The sequence below is a fragment of the Chiloscyllium punctatum genome, chromosome 4 (assembly GCF_047496795.1).
Source record: "Chiloscyllium punctatum isolate Juve2018m chromosome 4, sChiPun1.3, whole genome shotgun sequence".
Classification (NCBI taxonomy): Eukaryota; Metazoa; Chordata; class Chondrichthyes; order Orectolobiformes; family Hemiscylliidae; genus Chiloscyllium; species Chiloscyllium punctatum.
The window spans coordinates 23,924,611-23,945,300 of record NC_092742.1 but is presented as its reverse complement, the minus strand read 5'-3'; the positions used below and the strand labels follow the sequence as shown (position 1 = coordinate 23,945,300).

The 20,690-nt window shown below is 40.3% G+C and overlaps 1 long non-coding RNA gene across 1 annotated transcript; it reads right to left on the bottom strand.

The window, feature by feature from the left end:
* Positions 1 to 240: 240 nt before the first annotated feature.
* Positions 241 to 9,950, bottom strand: LOC140475925 (uncharacterized). Its single transcript, XR_011960358.1, has 3 exons — positions 9,866 to 9,950; positions 5,212 to 5,307; positions 241 to 1,153 (listed from the first exon to the last, which is right to left on the bottom strand). It is a non-coding gene; the product is annotated as an uncharacterized lncRNA (long non-coding RNA).
* Between the last annotated feature and the right edge of the window lie 10,740 nt (positions 9,951 to 20,690).

The following is a 20,690-nucleotide window of genomic DNA, read 5'->3' as shown; positions in this document are numbered from 1 at the left end:
TCTGAAAATATGTAAATTACTTCTTAAGCAAAATAACCCAGGAAAGCAGATCTCATTGTACATTACCATTCCTTAAAAGAGGTGAATACATGAGATACAGACACAACTGCTGCACTGAATCAAATTGCCTTTCTAATCACATAAAAACCATTAAGAAAGTAGCAAAGCAAAACACATATACTCCATTTGAGCAAAAAAAATTGTTCATTTCAAATGTTTTACAACATCTATAATGTCTGTACAACAATTGCATGACAATGTCATTTGTTGTTAAATAAGAAAAATTCCAAAATTAAAGGCCTTCCAGCAATGTATTTGTAAATATAATCTCATTTAATCCAATGAACTCAGCGAGATCGGAATATAGCACTACTCCCACTCGCAATGTATCACTTAAAAGTTTTCTTTTGAACATTCTTTTGATTACAGACTCTTTTGCTTTTGCTGTGAATTTTATTGATGTGATTTATCACAGTGAAATAACATGCAGTTTTCATGCAAAATAAAAGGAAATAATACTATCAAACCTGCTGTAGTGCTTTCATCCTTTAAAATTGACAAGCAAAACTCATTTTTCAAGATATGCTTTTGCAATTGAAAAGAAAAAAAACTCCCAATCTTTACCTAAATTTGTCTTTTAACAGTTATGAGTTTCTCAGTACTGGACTTGAAGGGAGGAGACAGGAAAATTAGATTCACTCTGCCGACTTTTCATGCTTGTAAAAATGGCTTTGTTTTTGGATATTTCTAGCTTTCAAGTGAAAAAGTACTGTGTTAAAGGGGCAATGAACTCTGAACAATTCAATTAGTGACACCCAGTCAAGTCTTTTTTTCACTTTTCCACCTTTCTTGGATATTGCCCTGCTCTTCTTCATCTATTCCTATTTCTCAGAACAAATCATGATTGACAAGCTAATTAAGAAATTAACAAATGTCTGCTTATCCATTTCTGAGTTAGCCAAGAGTCATGTTGGAAAGCATCAGAATCTGATCTTCGTCCTGAGTTTACTTCCTTCAATGCAGAAGGGATATCTTCTGTCTTTAGAAGCGTGAATGTGAAAATCCGTCACAGGTTTCTAACCGCAGTTGGCAGAAAGGATATCGAATTAAAAAAACTGAAAGGGCTGGAGAAACTCAGCAGGTCTGGCAGCATCTGTGGAGAAAGAAACAGAGTTCATGCTTTGACTCCAATAAGAATCTTCTTAAGACCCAATCTTATTTCATTTGCAACATCTATAATTTTGTTTTTATTATAAAGAAAGCTATCCTAGTTTCTCACTGCAGGTTGATTGGTGCAATTGCTGAATCACCTCCTTAGCTGCATGTTTGCAAATGTCTGTCCTGGTCCCTTTTGCAGATGGGTCCATGAGAAGATCTATCTCTTTGCAGATGAATATGTAAGAAATATTGACCAAATAAATTCAGATTTGTTCGACAGAATGCAGACTGCATTTCTTCAAAACAGAAACCTGGTGTTTGCCAAGTAAATTATTGAACTGCACTTTTTAAATCAGTGGACAGTGTTTCAAAGGACCTGAGTTTTGTGCAACTATGGTCTTCCTATGTGTGAGTGCAATGAGAAAAACAAAATGCAATTATCAAACTTATTTTACTAAGTCTTTCCATAATTAGCAAAAGTTAGTCAAATTTCATTGCATTAACTTGTGTTTCTGAGATTATTATTCTTTAATTTTCATTAATTTCCATTATCTCTTAAACTTACCTTGGAATAATAAAATTCACATTTTAAATTTATTCAAGATAAATAAGAAAGAGAACAGTTATACAGCTAGCCTTGAGGCCATAGTTGGCATTGGTCTCTTATTCCTTCCCTTGGTCAACCAAGAGGCCAATCTGCTTTGCTTAGGTTGGGATTCAATATCAATAACTTGCAGTTCATTAGGACTCAAATGTGAACAAAGACACCTCTGATCTCTTTATGGGATAGTGAAAAACAATGAACAGTGAGCAGGGGACAAAGGAGAAAATAATTGAGTGAGTTCGAAAGAAAATGAGGCATTTGGAAGTGGAGAAGGAGGGAGGGAAAATGAAGGATGAGCAATTTAGGGAGAGCTGCTTAGAGCAGGGAACATTGGACCAGATTGAGGGAGCAATGAGGAATAATTTCCTGTCAAAATGTAGAATTTTCTTCACTTCCAGTCAAGGAAGTAAGTCTTTTTTGTTGCGAATTAATCATGGGAGGTTATGGATATATACTTATAGTTCTAGATTTCTGCTGCATTGCTTGGCTGATGCCTCACCTAGGCAAAGGTGCATTGAAGAACAATCAGATGAGGCAGATGTCCCCTTTAATTTTACATCAGTTAATCTACCTCACTATCAGTAAAACTACTAGACAAAATTTCCACTTCATATATGTCTTTAAGTTATTTTGGTGTAGGTATCAACATATTTATTTGAATAGGACAGTGCTGCAGCCTCACAACACCAGGGACCTTGGTTTGACTCCACACTGTCTTTGTGGAGTTTGCACATTCTCCCCGTGTTTGCGAAGGTTTGCTTTGGTTTCCTCCCACAGTACAAAGATGTGCAGGTTAGGTGGATTGGCCATGTTGAATGGCCCCATAGTATCCAGGGATGTGGAGGCTAGGTGGATTAGCCATGGGAAAGGTAGGGTCACAGGGATAGGTTAGGGGAGTGGATCTGGGTGGGATGCTCTTCAGTGTAGATTTGATGGGCTGGATAGCCTGCTTCAACACTGGGATTGTATTCAAGGTTAATATATCTGTTGAAATAATGGATAGGAGAATATATTGCAAATATGTTAATTAAACGTTGGTTAATACTTCTAAGTTTAGAACTCTACAACACAAAAAAGCACAAAAGGTTGCAATGTAGTATTTGATGCCTTTCATGAGAAAAAAATCATAATGAAAATACTTTATGTTAGATTCTTAAATTCTTCTACAGAGCACAGAGTAGTTCAAAATGCTAAGGGAATTGCATTGATAAAGTTAATTTTATTCTGAAAAATGTTTAATTTTAATTGACAGCACATTTCTATAAAAATGTCTTTGGTCAAATTATTAATACAGGTAGAATTTGTAAATTTATATCAAAATTATCATTTTTTTTTCTTAATATGATGCATTATGGATGAAGTATCAGCCAGTTAGGTCTTTACCACTTTTTTTTTATAATCAAAGCATTCACCGACAAGTATAGAATGAGTTAGATGAAAAGTAAAACTCTTCTCCTTAACTCTGGAGGAAATCCTGCCTAAAATGTCTTGGAGATGAATTTGTCTCTGTCAGGTCGTTGACTGTCCAGTGAAATGAGTTTGGGTAGAGTTGGTATGGTTCCCTACAGTTTGAAATTGGCCCTTTGTCACTAACTAGCATAACATTAGTAGCCTTACTGATTAAGAGGGAGAGAGATTCAGAAAACACAGGATGACTAACATCATAACCATACTGAAACAACTAACTCTGAACAAGGGGCAAATTTGTATTGTTGGGGCAGAATGGAGGGGAACTTACTTTACAAGTTTTGGCTGCAGAGATGGTGATGCAGGGTGACTGGAGAGCAAGGTCTGAGTGGAGCCATGAGGTGTGTTAGCCTGAGCTGTGCTGGATAATGCTGGGTGATTCAGTTGCATCTGAAAACTGAAATATAAGCAGTTGTGAGTGGAAGTGACCAAGGACATCAGCAGCAGGAGCATGGCTCCTCCAATGCTAGCAAACGTGCTCCAAGTCAATTCCTGACCTCAGGAGAGCATGACAGGTGTCCTATTATTCTGTTTTGAACTGCTGGATCCACTGCGTATGCTGATTGGAGGGGCCACAAACCTCCTGTTCCTCTGTACTTCTGTACAAGCCTCATTGGGTGGAGAACTGTCCCTCTCTGCACTTGGCAAAGCTAACCTCTCTGCAGTCCCTCAGATCTTTCAACAGGACCTCCAGATAAGGGTGAGACCCCCTGGGAAACAGACTTCCCAGTTCTCCTTTCCATCCCTATTGGTGTCCCTGCCTCAAAACTCCAAAGGACTATTTCTGACATATTCCTTTAGTTGAGTGAATGCCTCATCCCACCTGACCTCCTTATCTCATCAAGGAGCCCAAAGCCAGAAAGACAATTAAGCTGCAGACGGTCAGGTTCCAGTCCCAAAAATAGTCTCCTCATTCCATCAGACACTAAGGTGAGAAGATTGCATCCTGATTGTGCTTTAGAAAATATTGATCAACTTTCAATGGGTTCATCAGTGGTACTATAACAATCTAATTTGCAGCTGTAGCAACCAACAGTTATGTTGTGGAAGGTGGTGTGTCCTGCAGTCAGGGGAGACTAAAGATCTGGTCTGGGATATCCCTTTCCTCCCCAGCCCACCTCTCCCAGCTGTCCTAGGAACAATCAGCATGCATTTACTGCAGCGGTCATGAGATGGGGGAGGACCAAAACTTGAATACTATTTTAAAAAACTGAAAGAACTGTGGACACAGGAAATCGGAAACGAAAACAGAAATAGCTGGAAAAACTCCAGTGGGCCTTCTTTAGAACTTCAGTTCTGAATCCACATTTCTGTCCACAGTTTATGCCAGACCTGCTGAAGTTTTCCAGCACTTTCTGTTTTTGTTCATTGCACCCAAGTCTGGAGAGTGAGCCATATGAATAGTTAAATCTGCAACCTGCAGGAAAGCCATTCATTTATCAGTAATTCTGAGGATCTGGTCATGGGGAATGGGGATGTTACTTGTATGAGTCCTTCGTTGGTGCTGGGTGTGGCACTTCATTGTGAAGCCCTGCAACATCAAGATCGAAAATATGCCACCTCCTTAAAATAGTGTGAGCAGAACAGTTTGTTCTAAAACAGATTTTAAAGATAGGAGAATGCACGCATCTGAAGGCATTTTAGGAAAATTTCAGAAAGCCTCATCCAAGATCAGTTACCTCTTTCAATGATTGAGTGACTTGGGCGGAGGCCATGGTTCAGTAAATCATACATAGCCTGTGGAGAGAACCGGTTTAATGGGCCATATGGCCTTTTCCCATTTATGGTCGTTTCTTTCTTATGTTCATTCTGATCTGCATTAATATATTTGCATTAAATTAGCAATTACTGGCTATGCGTTAGTGAGTGTGTTGCCTTAAGAAACTGAGCATTTACTGGATAAATAATGAAAAAAAAATGGAATATTCAATTCCATCAATTGTCTGATGGATCTTTTTTGTTTGCTTAGGTAGTAAGCTCACCTTTGAATCACAGCTCAACGTTCTTGAATGGGTTTCATGTTTCATTCTCATTTTAAAAACATTTACATCAGCACACTTTGCAGTTCACATGGTCTTCTTCACAGTTCCAGTCGTTAGGAAAGAAAGAAAATGCAATTATGTAGCACCTTTCACAACCACAGGACTTCCTAAAGTGCTTCGCATACAATGGAGCTCTTTATTTGTGAAGTGCAGTCACTGCCAAATGTACGCAAATGCAGCTGCCAATTGTTTCAAAAAGCCATCACTCCATCTTTACAGCTTCATCTATTCCGGGGAGTTGACGTTCAGCTGAAGCATCCACTCACTGACACAAACAAATTTCAAACAGCAAATTTCCACAATAATTGAGTATCAATTCAATGCTGTGGGCCAAGACTATTGTATAATGTCCTGAGTTCAAGCCCCACTGCAGGACAAGCTGAGGGCAGTAATGAGGAAGTGCTCAATTGCTAATGCTGCCTTCGTACCCACAAAGGGTTAACTCAGTCTTTTCCTGATAGTGAATATGTGAAAAATCCCATTGTGTTAAGAAGGTCGATGATTGCCCATGGTGTCTTCATCAAAAGTCTTACCTCAGAGGGCCATGAATTTTTTTCCCCCCAGAGAGTAGTCAAGACGGTGTTGGTGATATTTTTAAGGCACAGGTGATAGTCTCTTCACTAATAAGGCACTGGATGGTTCTCAGGGATAGGCAGGAATGTGGAGTTGAGTTACCAACCAGAGCAGCCACGACCTTGATAAATGGTGCAGCAGGTTAGACGGGTTGAAAGAAAATGACTCCTGCTCTTAATTCATCTATTTGTATGTCTCTCCATATGCTAATGGCCCGAAAACCAACAGTAAATTACATTTACATGGCACTTTAACTGGACTAAAATGTCCCAAAGACACTTCAGAGGAACACAATCAGACAGCAAAGTTAAAAATTGGAAGCACACTCGCGGGGTTCTGAAAGCTACCAATTAAACCTGTTGGACTATCACCTGGTGTTGTGTGATTTTGACCTTTGTACACACCAGTGCAACACCGGCATCTCCAAATCATGACAATCAGATGGAACATCAAAAAAAAGGTGACTAGCTCACCGCTGCTAATGGAATTTTACTGTGTGAATAAGTGACATAGCATTCACCTCCCCACAAACAGCAATGCATTCAAACATCATTTTCTGTACATTAAGTATCTTGAGGTAAAAACAATGACTGCAGACGCTGGAAACCAGATTCTGGATTAGTGGTATCTTGAGACATTCTGAGAGAAGAAGTGAGAGGATTTAGCATCATAAAGTCATAGAGATGTACAACACAGAAACAAACCCTTCAGTCCAACTCGTCCATGCTGACCAGATATCCTAAATTAATCTAGTCCCATTTGCCAGCATTTGGCCCATATCCCTCTAAGTCCTTCCTACTTGTACACCCATCCAGACACCTTTTAAGTGTTGTAATTGTACCAGCCTCCACCACTTCCTCTGACTTAGAAATAAAAATCTGTTGTTTCAACAAACATTAACTCAAAGCCATGATGCCTTTTGTCGACCGAGATGGGGGAAGGGGGCTAATGGAAGAGAGTTTATGTTTGTTTCTTAATTATGTTTTTCCTTGCTTTCTTCCAAGTAGGGCAAAGGGTTAATAAATAAGCAACAATTCCTGCTGCGAAGACCCATCTCACTGCACAACCGTTTTGACGTGTGACATTAAAAAAAAAGCACATGACTCATCCCTCACAACCTATCGCAGGTGCTATGCGATACTTCAGTTGCGATCCAGCCAAGAGTACGGTTTAAAATATATGAATATCATTTGACTTGAAATGCAGTGACTTCCCTCACCACCCCACAGATTTTCGAACATTACACGGTGTCAATAATCTCTAAATCGAAGCAAGATCCTCCAATTCCCCCGATTGCGCTAATCTTCCTAATGACAAATTAGCATTCTTCACATTCTGTTTTTATATTTCAAAATTAACACCCCCAGTTCCAAGGGAGTAGGAATCAGCCGCGCTCCCTAATGCCTCCACGGACTGCTTGGTGCATAACAGATTTCCAACATCCCTTTTAAAACATTTCAGCTCACGAGGCACAAGAAATAATTTATAATCTGGCTATGAAATGCAGCAATTTTCTCATAAAATGCAGGGGTTGGGGGGTAGCGAGGATAGTGGCTAGGAACGTCAGTGGGGACTGCAGTGGGGGGGGGGGGGGTGGGGGGAGTGAGGGGTTGCTGTCGGAAAGAGAGGCTACCCACAGCAAGTTCTGGTAGCAGGGAAGGTTCCATCAAGCAGCAGATTTGTAGCTTTTCAGAAAAGATTAGATCAAATTTGCACAGCTTTTGAAATGAATTGCTACAAATATCCAAAATGATTTTTGTCTATCCACTGCTAATTGCTATTCCTAAAATTCAGCCTTTGCATTTAAGCTGGGGATCACTCTAAGATGATTATTTGAATCAAAAGAAAATTAAAAAGTAAAGTCGCCAATTTTGACAAAACTAGCAAACTTTCCCAAAGAGAATCCGAGGACGGCAGTGAAATTTCCATTTATTTTGCACAAGCTCCAAGATGAAATTCTCATGAGATATTGGACATCACCCTCTGAGATTCTATTAAATCTAGGGAAATGGAGCACAAAATCTTCTTGGAGTTTGCAATTTGTCCCATGGGATCCTTTGGGAATATTCCCCACCAAAACCGCTAAGTATCAAACAGGATTGCTGAATTACATCTCCTCTGGGATGGAATTTGCAGAAGGGGAGAAAGCATTTCTTTTGGTGTTGTGTAGCTGATTATTCCCTCTTGGAAACCATTGCACCACATCACTTCAGACCTTGAGATGGGTTAGAAAAACTGCTTCCAAGCTCTTTAGTGTAGAAATATTTCAAGATCAGGTGCATTTAACTCGTTAAACTTCTGAAGATCAAAAGTCGCTATCAGAATCAATGTTTAAAATACTTGCACATACAGTGCAGGGATGGATTATCTTTTGATAATTTCAAATTTATTGTCAAATTTATTGCCATGAATAGCAAAAGTAATGACTTTGTGAGATTCCTTCATAGAATCACAGGACTATCATGACCTGAATAAAGGGAGATGTTAGAGTTTGAAACCAGTGGCAAGCAACAAGGCAACTCTCCAAAAACCCAGCTCTTTGAGCTCAGCTACGCTACTGGAAGAAATACCACCTCTATAAAAAGCTATCCCCCCTGTCAGCAGACTAGGGAAATTAAAGTTCCCCAGCACACTCCAAGTGTTAACAACCCTGGTAGCAAAGCATCTACCTGACCTTGGGAAAAGCATCAGTGTGACTTGAAAGAAGGTGCAAAAGGCTTAGAAAGTTAATTGCAAAACAAACAGAAAAATAACGCTTTGGATACTTTCGTTCTCCTAATACCATTCTGAAAGGGTTAAGTTTGAAATTGCCATTTAGCAAAACCTGACTAAAATCCATTTAAGTCAAGACAGAGTCATTTCTAATTGGTAATTAGAATACCAATGCGCACTGGAATTAAGTACTCTGCAGAAATAGCAACAAGAGTTAAATATTTCAAAAGAAAGTGGCTGGATTGAGAAAGAGGGTCTTCATTTCTCCTCTGAGCCTCAATGGGAAACCAGAACTCGCAGGGTTAAACCTATTTGCCCCGCGCGCGCGCGCACACACACACACACACACACACACACACACACACACACACACATCCCCTCCCAACCCAAAACAATTTTATTTTGGAACCTAGTCAGGGAGAAAAGGAGATGACAGTAGAAGCAGAACCTCCTCCCCAGACCCGATTTGCATACACCATTAAGAGCATGTTTTATTTATTTTTAATCAAAACCAATTGACAGAGAAATTAATCAATGAAGTTGAAAGCGCGAGTGGTATCTGACCATCTGGGGAATGCACTTTTTCTCCCCCCTTTCCTCTTCCCCCTGCACTTGTCACAGTCCATATTGTGGAAAGTGAACTTTTTTCAAGAGCGTTGAGAAGCTCCATATGGCTGAGATCAAAGGTGTTGCTGGGTGCATGGTTATGCTTTATTGCCAGCCAGTGCTGTTAATTAGACAACAAGATCAGAGGCAGTATTAAAATCTAATTAAATTGATATGAACAGATTGCCAAGTGATGTACGCTAATGTATAATTGAGCACCATGCAAATCTTGGTCGCTGTCTTTTGTTTTCCCCAGCTCTGAATGAATGATGAAGCTATGAAGTTTCGCTGCAGCAGATAAACAAGTTAATGTGCTGAACTAAGGGGCCGGCTAGGAAGCATTACTTCGCCGACTACTGCAGTATTAAAGCTGCACTATCCCTAAGAGGTTAACAACTCTCCCGGCCATTCGAGACTGAGAAGTGGACTGTTGCCTGGAAGCTGAGCCAAAGTGAGAGTCTTTGACTGCACACTTAACTTTGAGTCACTCTCTAAGTGCCAGTCTGTGAAGATTGTAGAATACATTTTATTTAAAAGATCAAATTAAGCCCCTGAAATAATAATGTACCAGTAATTTTACTTGAAATATAGATATAATTTTCCCATCTTTGAATCTGAACTTGCAGTAGAAAGGCCTGTAATTTTCATTCTCTGACATCATTCATTCATTGTTTAATTACAAACACTGTCACCATCTGCTCACCTGTGTACTCTGCATATTGTGACAATCCATTCACACAGCACATCTCAGGAAAACCATCAAACTGCATTAAAATGCGTACACTATATGTTACATGAAATAGCAGATGGTCAGGGAGGGATTACCAAAGTAGACATGGCCTCTCATTGGTTTGGGGCTATATCGCATGAGACCATATCAGTTTCAAACTATGTCTGCCTTTTAGATGCAGCCGCCTCATCCATATTATATCATTTAGCTTCCACTGGAGAGAAAGGTATTTGCTGTGACATTGCAATGCAAATTAACATTCTCAAAATCAAAATGATCACATGGATTTGTATTTATTTTCTTACAGTCAGACATGTTATAAATTAGTCACTAATGAATTCAATAGAGAACAGAGGAGAGAAATCGTGATCCAAGGAGTGATGCAGTCAAGGAGAAGCTGGAGAAATACAAGTGAGATGAGAATATAGGGAAATGTTGATGGGGTTAGCTGAAGAGGAGTGGCAGGAGGTTTGTGGGGAGTCTGCGCACCAGCCTATTGAGCCAAATGACTTATTTCTGTTCTGTATACGCTATCTAATAGGGTAAGGACAGATCTCAGGACACAGCTGTTAGGCTCCCAAATCTGTCATATCCATCTTGTAAGACTAGAAACGCTAGCTTGCTCTCCATGGATGCTACCTGACCCGCTGTGACCTCCAGCATTTTTTGTTTTCAGTAGATTCCAGCATCTGCAGTAATTTGCTCCTACATTCTCTTTACTGGTCATTCAGAGATGTAGGCTTAACTGGCTGAGAAATGGGACAATCACAATGTGGTCAACCCTACCGACATGGAAGGAAACTTATACTTCAGTCTTGACTTGGATAAGCTGTAGCTAGTGTTTGATTTGTTGCTGGGAGAGGCAGTTCATGGACTGGCACCTTCATGAAAACAAAAATGATTCATCAGCCTGTTTCTGTGTGCACTATCAATCAAATGACAACAAAATGAGGGGACATGATCAATAGATTTTTGACAGGGATTATATGGTCGATTTGTTTGGTTGGGAACCAACGAAAGAGGCTTTACAGAAATTCCAAAGTCGTTGCCCATTTAAGTGAGGGAGTTCTTCATTTGCAAGCTAGCACTATTAAAGTGTTACTTTGCTGTGAGATTTCATGAGGAAAATGCAGCTTCAGAGGAGCAAATCTAACATCAGTTTCACATCCAAAACAATTGATCTGAGGGTGGATTTCAGACCCCAAAGTCATTTTTATTTTGGTAAAAGAAAAATTAAAAATGAATGATATAATGAAATATTAAAGTGACGGTTATTTAATAAAATGATTGTCAATACAGGTGCAGCATTACCAAGATGCATCTTAAAATGGAATTAATTAGTTCCTCTCAAAAGTAAACTACCTTCCTTTTGCGTTGACTTGATTATCAAACTGGGGAGGCCCTGCAAAATCTGATTTGATTGTGATTCTGTCAGAGCTATAATTCCTCATGCACTGAATCCTAAAAACAATAGATTCTTTCCTTGTCCCCAAATTTTCCCTGACAGCTTCGAGGGCCTTGCACACGGCTTCACAGACAGGCTAAGAATCATAGAGGTCTTTTACAAAATCACCCCTCCATTCTTTTAATTGCAGAATTAATCAGTTTATTTAAAGTGGGTTCCTGCTGCTGCTAGAATAGGGGAGAATTGACATCTAATACAAGCTCGTTAAGCCTCTGAAAGGCAACCTCACTGACAGTGATTTCTGTTTTGTGAAAGCAAATACAAAAATAAATTGGCAGAATTCCCGAAGTCACCCAAGCTCTTTCAAGGGTGCGGCGTACTTTCAGTGCATTTTCAGGTCTGATTTTAATTCACTCAAATGCCCATTTATTTAAATAGAATTAAAATCGGACCTTAAATGTTCCAAAATAATGATGTTACTGAGCAATGGTTGGGGCGGTCTTAATTGAACGGGATTCTTGACGGCAATAGGAACCAAAAGCCAGCACCTCTGATTGCTATATAGTAATGCCAGCCAAAACATCGAGACTGCTGGATATAAAATTGGAAACTATTTCCAATGCGAACAATGGTTGATCAGTCTGTCAACACTCATGGCTGTTAATAAGAATTGAACAGCCACTGAGCAAGGTATCACTGGATGGTCAGCATCCGTGAACCTGTGTGCAGCCCAGCATGAGTTGGCACCATCAAGAGAATGTGATTGAAAAATGGTGTGGAAAATGGTGAAACAATGGAGACAATTAGAAGTGTAAAAAAAAGTGTAGGCTTCAAGGACAAACAGCTTTACAAAGCCGGCTGAGCATGAGGTAGAAGATTGCAGCTCAATGTAGTGGTACTAATGTTGTCATAAACTACAAGAACAAAACTTGAGCACTTTATGGACATCCGCGGAACCCTGCAATTTAATTACCTCCTTAAAATCACCATCGACTCCTTTTAACTGTTCAGCAGCAGGGAACCCAATAGAACCAACTGGATGTTGGAGAAAGTGTATCAGAGTATAATAGTGAGATTGGGCTTCTGGAATGGGTTACAAGCAAATGAACTATGCATGATATATGACTGTGAAATGCATTCAGTACAGTAAATGCTGGACCTGCAGAAAACTGAAGGAGCAACCGTATGTATTGCACATACAGTGAATAAAACAATTCTGGCAAGCTAGAGACAGACATTAATGAAAATCACACACATTACTGTTACACTGGAATTCCTGGAGTAAATGGATTTTATGAAGCAAAGAGATAGGACCTGTCTGTTGTTGTCAGCTAATAGTCCTGGCACGAGAGAGGAGAGATTATTCTGACACTGGGTCTACAATTCCCAAAAAATAGATGTGTGAAAATAAATCATAAATTTCATTACAAACAATGAAATTTTTAATACAAGTTTAAAAAAAAATTCAGAGGCAGTCTTTGCCCCATGATGACATTGTCATCAGGAATCATGTGCTTTGCAGTTTTAAAGCTTTGTACCATATTGAATGCCTTTTTGCACGACACTTAACAGAAGTCTGTCACTATTATCCATCAACCTTCAGGACACTGTCACTTAGTATAAGAGTTATAAGTGTGAACACAAGCTTAATCGTGAGGAGGCATGTTTCTCTTTTTTTGACACAAAGCACTCCCATCTCAGCATGGCGTAAGCATCTGCTTATTCAGTAAAGAGATGACAGTATGAGGGGCTTCAGCATTTTCCTTTTTACATCTAGTGACAACAACAAATGCTCCTAGCTCAGGTTAGCACCAAGTACTGGCAGAGTAAGAGCTCTCTTTGTATTCTCTTGAACGCATACGTAGGTCTGAACACTCATTCTACATTAGTGAGGCATGTCCCCTTCCAGACACTCTCCTCACGGTGTCTCTGAGACAGATTCAGAAATTGGGGGCAATGGAAGTTTCAGTTTGAGGTCAGAGGTTGTGAAATTTAACTCTTTAGGTGTGCAGTTTGAAATTTGTTTCAGCCGCGTCGAAACAATTAAGAAATTCCAACATTCTAATTTGGATCGCTCAATTGACACTGAAGGCAAACTTGGCCATTTCCAAATGAGTTTTAATGAGCAAATATAAATCAATGTAAAACAACACTGTGCTATTTACGTTTTCACCCGATGAACTCCTAATCTCAGCCATACTATCAGCACAGATCCATCTGATGCAGACTAAGTGATGTCCTATTTGGCAGTGCATAAAGAATGATTTTGTAAGTGATGCCTGTAACTAGGGCCTGGTAGTGCTAAGAACTTCTTTCTGTAGTGTATACAGCTACTAACCCTTGTAATACTAGCCTGCAAGGCTTATTAGTATTGAGTGGCAAAGGATTAGACAGTAAAAAGTCTTTGGCCTGTTCTTGAGCAACAGGAGTACTTTTATAATGGTGAAACATCCATTCCCTCCACCACTAACTCTCAGTAGCAGCAGTGTGTACCATCTACAAGATGAACTGCAGAAGTTCACCAAAATCCTTCAATAACACCTTCCAAACCCACAAATAATTACATCTGTACAAACAAGGGATATACTGTAACACCACCACCTTCGAGTTCCCCTCCAAGGCACTTGTCATCCTGACTTGGAACTATATCGCCGTTCCCTCACTGTCACGGAGTCAAAATTTTGGAATTGAGAGTCTACCTTCAGCCCATGGACTGCAGCAGTTCAAGGCAGCAGCTCACCCCCACCTTCTAAGGGCAACTAGGGACAGGCAATAAGTGTTGGTTCAAACAGCAATGCCCACACCTCATGAGTGAATAAAAATATTGCAGTTGAACACATCCTTCATTGAGCTGAAAGTGGGTACTGCAGTTCAGAGTCAAGATTAACGTGGTGCTGGAAAAGCACAGCAGGTCAGGCAGCATCCGAGAAGCAGGAAAATCAAAGTTTCGAGCAAAAGCCCTTCATCAGGAATTCTTCATTGACTCTATGGTGCTTTGGGATGCTCTATAAATGCAAGTTCTTTCTTTAAGGAAGATACTTTTATACAAATCTCACTGGAGAATAATGAAAGACCCAGGGAATAGAGATATTGCTGCTTTAGATTACAATGTTCTTGGTAAATAAGTCCTCTGCAAAGACAAAGTATTAAAACCTTTTCCCTTGACGAATGGCATCTGCTCTCTGTTATCCAGATTTAATGACATTTTACTGTCGTTTCTGCTCTGTAGACCATGCTTTAAACTGGTGTGCTGTAGAGAAGCCTCACTGTTCTGCCATGCTGGAGAATGTGCTGCACACTGTTTACACTATAACCAGCAGGAGGTGACCAGACTTCGCTGCAAAGAACACAATTTTCTCCCCAAGTGAGTTGAGGGGATATGAGTGGGGCACATTTGGTTAACACATTTAACCTAGTGGGTGCTAATAGCAAAGTGCTGCAGTGCCCTGGTTTATCCCCTTGCAGTTTAGATGTATAACATTTACATTTCCACTGAATTAATATTATGTACTGCAGTAAATGATATTTTCACACTTGCACAGCCGAATGCTAATTAGTGATGTACTCCAGACCATAATATTGACTCCAAGCAACCAATAAGATGCTGATGCTATTGTGACAGAGAAATATGACTGGAACTCTTCAGATCACAGCTGATTGTGGCATAGATTAGGTCAGTCCAGAAAGAGGCCATTCAGCTCCTCATGCCTGTGCTGGCCCTATGTTTCACCATACGCATCTGCACTTTCCATGGAGTTAATTTTTACCTTCCTCTTTAAGCACGTATCTTGTCTGCTTCCGGCACACTTTCAAGTAGTGCATTCCAAATCACAACAATTCTCGTCTTGAGATCTTACTGGCAAACTCCATCTGTGCCGGTGGAAACAGCTTCTCCTTAGTTACTTTAACAAAAAGCTTCAGTTGATCTACCATTAAATTGTTTCAACATTCACTGCTCTAAAGAGAACAATCTTAGCATCTTTAGTCAACTGAAAAGCTTCCTTGATGTTGTCATTCTAGTAAAACTCCTCTAAGCCTGCTCCTTAATATCAAGTTTAGTGCCCAGAATTGGACACAATATTCTGTTAGGATATGAATAGTTTAGAATGTATGAGCATAACTTGCAATCTACTTATGAAGCCAATGTTCGTGTATGTTTTTGAATCGCTTATGCCTCCTTCAGTATTTAATGGAGGTGACTGTGGTTTCACTCACTGGCTGGGGACCCAACATGATCCCACATCATCTCTTTTCAGGGGTAACTCAGGCATTTAACTTAAGAAGAAAGTGTGGACTGCAGATGCTGGAGATCAGAGTCGAGAGTGTGATGCTGGAAAAAGCACAGAAGGTCAGGCAGTATCCAAGCAGCAGGAGAACTCTGATGAAGAGTTCATGCTCGAAACATTGATTCTCCTGCTCCTCGGATGCTGCCTGATCTGCTGTGCTTTTCCAGCGTCACACTCTCCACAAGCATTTAACTTGACAACAGTGAGCCTTCCCCAGATCACAGAGGAAGTGGCAGGTGCTGCCAGTTTGAAACCCACCTGAAGCCGGGCATCATCACTGGATCCCAGGCAGCAGGTGAGTGATGGTAGGATGGGGGAATCGTGAGGGAGAAGCGGGACATCAGAGTGCAAAACAGTATCAGCAGTATCGATTCCCTCGCCAACCGCAGCCCCCACCTTCCTGGTGCTGGGTCCCTTCATCAAGCATCAAGTCCCTGCCAACAAACGATCTCCTGAGGGAAAAGAAGCGACCTTGGAGTTTTTCTTATTGTGCTCCCTGCATGATGAGCCCCCTGCCTGAACCCCTGACTCCCCAGGTTAACCCCAGTAGCAGTGGGATGTGGGTGAAAGAGCCTCAATCAGCAATGGGGCCAGAAAGTTCTCCATGAGCCTCTCTGCTGTGGATGGAATGAGATAGAGGTGGGAGGTGCCCAGGTCCACACCGACTACCTTCCCACCTAACCAAATACCCTTGCTTTTCAAATTCTCCATCGGCGAGGGCGCCAAATTACATCCCACAGTTCTCTGAACCATAATCTGTTTATTTTATTTTTGCACCATCCTATTTATGTTAGCTTTCCTATTCCTCCTGCCAAAATGCACCAGCCATGCTTGTCATTCATTAATCCTGTTGACCAGCCTCATTGTGAAAACCAGCAAACCCATTAGCTTGAAATCTACTCAGTCTTCATTGCTGTGAAGAGATCTCCGACAACAATTTCTTTCCCTTTACTTCTAATTACTGAAATGAAAAAAATAAACCCTGATGTATTAAAGCAGACTGATTGATTGCAATCCTATCAATGACATTTCTCCACAGCTAATTTCTCCGGTGCCTGCACTACTTCTATTGATAAGTCATGTTCTTACATCTTAGCATTGTGATCATGGATTTGCTTAATAAACATGTACTACACCAGGAAGACAAGCCAAGGTTCAATGTTGAATAATCTTTCTTTTTTTGTCTTTTAACACCTGCTACAGGGCTCAGGGAAGGTGTTAGGCTGAACTCCATGGAAGAGAGCATCAATAATTCTGCCAACTTAGACACAGCGTATGCAATTCATCAATGGCAAAAGCCTTAATTCCTCAGGCTACCTAGAGCATGGGAGCCAGATTAATTGGATAGCTCCTTCAAAAACCAACTCACCCTTGATGGGCTGAATAGCCTCCTTCTGTGCTGTCTCTGTCCATAATCACAAGAGTCATATTTGCTATTTTAAAAGTCATGTTAATCCACTCACAATAAGCAGGATGCTTTTTTGGTAAATAAGGATTTTTTTTGTGCAAGAAAAGCATTGATGATAATAAAATACATTGTAATTACAAGTGCTTTCTGTGGTAGCAGCAGTGCTAGTTTAACCAACAGATCGGATGCTACCTGAACCATTCATCTGCCTTTTGTCTTTCAGGTGCTCACTGACCTGCGATGTATTTCCAACATGTTCTGCTTTCATATCATTTATATTTTTCTGTGTCAGTGTTTTAGAATAACTCATTTTCAGAGGAGAAAACAGTTTACAGGCCGCTTCAGGCAGTAACAGCACTGACCAAACCTGTCAATAATACTGAATGGTCTCTCAGCTCACCCATGACGATAATCAGAGTTGAGCTCCCATTTAAAGAAATGCTGCCACTCTCTTTGGTTGCTTTAAGTGGACTGGTTATTGATCCAGCTATGTTAAATCCCAATTGGGATCTGCATCTCCCTGATGAAGCCCATCCATCCACTAGTTAATTGCAAATCCAATATATATGGACATGCAAATGCTCTGGCATCATATTAAGTGGAATGAATGGAGAAGCTATGTTCAAGGAACAAAAGAATCTTTTTTTATTCATTGGATGAGGGCATCGCTGACTAGGCCAGCATTTATTTTCCATCCCTAATTGCCCAGAGGGCAGTTAAGAGTCAAACACATTGCTGTCCATCTGGACTCACATGTAGGCCAGACCAGGTAAGGATGGCAGTTTCCTTCCATAAAGGACATTACTGAATCAGATGGGTTTTTCAGACAATCGACAATGGATTCATGGTCATCATTGAACTCATAATTCCAGACTTATCAAATTCAAATTCTACTATAATGCCATGGTGAGATTCGAACCCGGGAACCCAAAACATTTGCTGAGGTTCTGGATTTATACTCTCGAGAGAAAATACCATTCGGCCTTCCATAAATGCCAAAAAAATGCAGAAATATATCATCAGAAACAAACACCTTTGATAGATTGAAAACATTGAGTTCTTAAAGCAAAGAAAAAAAAACTTTGCATTTATGTAACAGCTTTCGGGGCATCCCAAAGTGCTCTCAAGCTGAGGAAGAGCATCATCATAGTAATGTATGAAATACAGCAGCCAATTTGTACACAGCAACCTCCCAGAGACAGCAACAATATCCTAATTTGATAATCTTTCAGAAAGCATTTGATACAGTGCCACATGGCAGGTTGATTAGCAAATTAGAAATGTTCAGAATTGATGGGTCCCTGGCAGCATGAATTAGAAATTGGCTAACAGATAGGAAACATGGGTATGTATAGATGGGCATTTCTCAGATTGGAGAGGAGTTGAGAGTGGTGTTCCCCAGGGACTGGTGTTGGGACCCTTGCTTTTTCTGATTTATATGGAGATGGGTGTTGAGGGCAAAATCTCTAAACTTGTGGATGATACTAAGCCAGAGAGAATAGTGAATTGTGAGGAAGATGCTGAGCAACTTCAGAGGGACATTGACAAGTTGGCCAAATGGGAAGACAACTGGCAGGTGAAATTCAATGCAAAGAAATGTGAGGTAATGGATTTGTTAGAAGACACATGGAGAAACAATCTAGACTCAATGGTACAATTTTGAAGGGAGTAAACAAGTTGAGGGACCTCAAAATTTGGATGCTTTATTCTGTGAATAAGGCAGGCAAGTTCAAACAGTTGTTAAGAAAGCTGATAGTATATATAAATCTAAGGATTCTGTCATTGAGTATAAAAGTAAGGAAGTGATGCTCCATCTCTCCAAATCATTGGGCAGACTACACTTGGAGTACTGTGTTCAGTTTGGGCACCTTGCTCAAGGAAGGATGTTAATGACCTGGAGAGAGTGCAAAGGAGATTTGCTAAAATGATACCAGGAATGACAGATTTTAGATCCAAGGAAAGATGAGAGAAATTGGCCTTATTCTCCTTGGAGCAGAGCAGATTAAGATGACATTACAAGTGTTCAAAAATATGAACAATTTTGACAGGGTAAAGAAGGATATTCTGTTTTCACTACTTGGTATGTTAATAAGTAAAGGTCACAATTTCAAGACTTGTCAGTAAAAGAAACTTCCTTACTCAAAGAGTTGTTAGGATTTGGAATGTGCTGTCTGGGAGAGTGGTGAAGATAGATTGAACAGGAGGTTTCAAAAGGTGAATGGATAGATATTGAAAGTGATGAAATTAGAGGGCTATAGGGATAGGGCTGGATAATGGCACTAGCTGACTAGCTCTTTCGGGAGCTGGGACAGACACGATGTGCCAAATAGCCTTCTGTGCTGTAAAATTCTATACATCTGTGTGATGCTGAGATAAACTATTTTATTAATATTGGATGAGATATAAATATTCACCAGGATACCAGAAAGAATTCTGCTGCTCATTTGGAAAATAATGCCATCGGACCATTCACCTCCATGTGGAACGGGGCCTTGGTTTAGCATCTCATCTGCAAGGCAGCACCTCTGACAGTGCAGCACTGCCCCGGTGCTGCACTGAGCTTATCATTCTCGAAAACATCAAGCAGAGACAGCAGAAGGTCGGGCAGCTGCAATGCTTGTGTTCCTGTGTAGAACTGCGGTCATGTCCACCAAAAGACAAACTTACCCCCACCCATCGAGGCAAAATTCAGCCCTTTATTAGCTAGTTGAATGATTTTAACTGAGGCCATCATGTCTGATATTTTATGATAATCAACAAATGAAAATGTTCAAAATGAGTGAAAAAGTAACTCTTTCTTGTGCTTTGCCATTTGCTGGTTCATCACTAATTCCTGGAAGCTCCAGAAAAATCCTGAAGGGCTGACAGATCACAGAGGGTAGGGAGAAATCAAGGGGTTAAAAAAAAGAAAGCTGGCTACATGCAAACTCCTTAAACCTTGATGTTCACGGCCTGATATTCAATGTTAAATGTGTCAAACTAAACCAGTGTTACAGAAAATTCCGATCATCAATGGTTGTTTAATGATTTGTAGACTCTGATTAGCATTTAATAGTCACAGGCTGGTTATAACACGGTTTAATTTGGATGTGTTCAGCCTTTAAATGGGGTTACATTGCCTCATCTGCTTAATATGCAAATTCAGATCTATGTGAGTCATTTTCAGCTCCCAAGCATTTCCAGATAAGAGGATTTCACTGCATCTATTTTCCCTTGCTGCAAAAATCCAGTTAGCACCAGTAAAAATTGGCAGGAACTTTATTTTGAATGGTGTTGAGCTGCAAAACTCAAATCCAGTTGCAACTCCACTGCGTAGTTATTGAGATAAGACACAAGCAAATGACAGTTCAAACCGTTTGAATGGCCACACCAGTACACACTGGCATAGGCCAGGATTCACTGCTGAATAGCCTCAATGCCAGCGAGTCTAACAGGCTGGTTTAAATGAACCTTATGGCTGTTTACATTGAAGTGTGCTTGGGAAACAGTTGTGAATTACTGGGGAGCAACCTCACTTTGAGTTCAGGTGTCATTCTGGAGCACAAAATCAGGTTGAGTAAAATACTGAAGGAATGCTACCACGGTTGAAAATGATGTTGCTGGGTGCAATGTTAAACTGAGGACCTGCTTGCGCCTTCAGGTTGGTGTAAGAGATCTCCTAGCACTAGTAGGAAGAAGGGAATTTCGCCAAGTATCAGT